Below are 3,225 nucleotides of genomic sequence, written 5' to 3'. Positions count from 1 at the left end.
AAGGTGGACAGACACATATGGCTAGCTAGCATTTTCTATACATACTCTCTCATATATACATATTTATATTCACCGAAAATCCCATTTTCGGTAACTCTCTCAGAGAAATAAAAGCGTCAAAATTAATTGACGTCAAAACTCCAACAAAAGGAAATGTTCAATCATGAACCATAGCATGCATATTATTTCAAATAAAAGTCCACTCACAAATTAGGCCTAAGCCTGATGTCGATCTGGGGTCTCGTCTGCTCGAGCCTCCTCACGTCCTGTTCCAAATATAATATTAATTTCCCAACCAATAATCCAATATTTAATCAAAATAGGCAAAATTACCCGAGAGCCATAATTACGCTCATCATTGCCTAACTTCGATATTCTTAAATCGGAACGATCCGAACTTAAATATCGTACTCAACAGTCGTAAATACAACCTCTCCAAAATACGACTTAAATCCTACGGCCGGATGCTACATTAATTACCCGCCAAAAATACCACACTTCGGAAATTCACAAACCTATCCAAATCTCATCCAAAAATTCCAAAATTCACCTCAATAATATCACCTTAATATTCTACATCAAAAACCACAAAATTTCCCAAAACAGCGGCGGCCGGCGACCAACTCCGGCGACCTGCAAATGCTACCAAATTTTAACAGAAACTTCCTCTCAATCTCCTCTACAACTTTCATGACCAACACATCACCCAATTCCAAGCCTAACTAGGCTAATCGAACGAAAACAACTTAAAAGCCCTAGAAATTTCAACTCCACATTTCTCCTTACCTAGCTCAAGAGGGAGGGAGCTGCTTGGAGGGGTTGCTGCACGGGAGGAGGGCTACAAAACCGTGCCAAGCTTGCCCGGATTGATGGCCGGAGGAGGAAGTTCCGGCGACGTGATCCCTAACACAGTCGGACCTCTCGGGCCCGATATCTCCCTCACGGCGACGCTAGGGGAGCTGTCACCGGTCCAAGAAGGTTGCTGGGTTGAAGACCGATCGATTGGGACCGGTGCGGCGGCGGTCTGGCGGTCGGAAAACGGGACAGCGGGAGGGCTCGGGTGCGGGAGCGGGTGAGGAGAGAAAATCGGGAGGAAAAAGAATGGGTTTGGGCCTCACACCCCAAACCGGTCAATCACTTAAAAACTATCCAAATTCTAAAATTAAACACCCCGAAAATAATACCCGAATAAAAATTACCTTTTACTAGCTAAAATTTACCATTTTGTACCATCGTCGTATTTTCCTCATACGAATAATCCTCCGCACATAATCGTCCCCGAAACCCCTCTAGGGACCAATTAAACTATTTACTCAATGATCGAGACGGTAAAATTCTTATTATAATCAGGCTAGTAAATAAGGTAAAAAAAATATATATATATATATATATAAGGGTCGGGATGTGACAAAGTGTATTGTGTGAGTGGTGCCATGTGGATTGTTGGCAGAGTATGCCAGTTGACCCTAAGTTAGAGATTGGTTAAAGCATATGCTCACGCCTTGGGTTTGGTCGATAAGTTTTGATGTGCCAATGTAAGTGGAAAAGAATTCGGTTAACTGTTTCTACAAGTGAAAATGGTGTAATTTGTGATAGAAGAAAGTTTGAAGAGCATTGATGATGGGATGATTTAGCCTAGCACTTATTGGAGTCTGAGGTGAAAAGAAGTAATCTCTACCCCTTTGCATGATTTGAAATTTCGAGGACGAAATTTTTATAAGTATGGGAGAATTGTCACATCCTGGTTCTTAAGTTAATTTACGGTTATTGACTTTTAGGTTATTTTGACATTTTACTGAGTTGAGTAACCATTTACTATTTAAGGACCCTGCAGTTGACTTTTTGTAAGAAAACTATTTTGGGAAAATTTTCTTCATGAAAGTCGTGGAGGACGTTAAGCAGAGTTTGTAGGCATGTGGCACGCTTAAATCGGAGATAACATGTAAAAGTTGTCAGATAAAAGAGTAAGCATTATTTAGTAAAAGGTAAAAATTGTTGTTGGGTTTTATTTTTGGGGTATTAATTTCTGGACCGGGCCAAGAGGAGGGAAAAGCCCACCTCATTTCTCTCTCTCTCCCTTCCCTCTTCTCTCCCCCGAGCCCTTCTCCTACCGGAAGTTCCCCAGCGTCGTCCGCCGCCGTCCAGCCACCATCGACCGTCGCACCGGTCCCAAACGGTCGGCCGTCAACCCAGCTCTCTTCTTGGACAGGTGGGAGCTGCCCTAGCGCCGTCGTGAGGGAGAGAGATCGCCCGGAAGCTCCGACTGCATTGTGGAGTCCTGTCGTCGGAACTCACTTCTCCGGACGTCATCACCGATAATTCAGGTCTCATTTGGAAGTGTTTTCCCTGTGTAACAATCCCCTAGAAGGTAATTAGCCAATTCGAAGTGTGTAGGAGAATTTTCGGGCTAGGGTTTGAATTAGGGATTTTTGGATGTTTGGGTTCGATAACCCTAGTTAGCCTTAGAATTGGACTAAGTGCTAGTTATGAAAGTTGTTGTGTTTGATGAGAGGATTATTCTGTTAAAATTTGGGAGGCATTGAACGTCGCCGGAGTTGGGCTGCCAAAATCATATCTACACCGTTCAATATGTAGTTCTATATATATGAGTAGATCATTTCTGTAAATTTTCAGAAATTTTTGTGATCATTAAGGCATTCAAAACTACTATTTATAATTATAAACATGAACGGTTCAAGTTTGGTAGATTTGGTTTGTTCATTGATTTAATCTTGTTCGACACCGATCAACAAATTGGTTGAAAATTTGCAGAATTGATCTATATATAAGGGCATCTCCAACAATGGTTGCCATACCCAAACCCATACTCAAAACCCATAAAAATTCATCTCCAACAATTAAAACCCATACCCAATTATGGGTTCCTACTACACAGACGACCCAAAATGGGTCGAGTTGCAAGGAGGAAACCCAAAACTGCAGACGCGGGACCCAGATGGCGGCAGAAGGCAGCAGGTGCACGTGAAAGACTGGGTAACGACAGGAGCTACGCGCGGCGAGCTTCGTCTGTGGAGAACGCGCGCTAAAGACAGAAAAACGGGCCGGCGAGGAGCGCGCGGGAGCGCGAGACGCGCCAATCACGCGTGAGCAGGAGATGCACACCTGCGGTTGAACCACGTGAGCTCGCTTCTGACCCTCCAATGGTCCAAAAACGACTCGGCCCAGATTGAATGATCATTCAAAATCGTCAGGTCCAGAAAAAAA

Source organism: Fragaria vesca, linkage group LG4 (genome assembly GCF_000184155.1).
Source record: "Fragaria vesca subsp. vesca linkage group LG4, FraVesHawaii_1.0, whole genome shotgun sequence".
Lineage (NCBI taxonomy): Eukaryota > Viridiplantae > Streptophyta > Magnoliopsida > Rosales > Rosaceae > Fragaria > Fragaria vesca.
Note: the sequence above shows the minus strand (reverse complement) of the source record.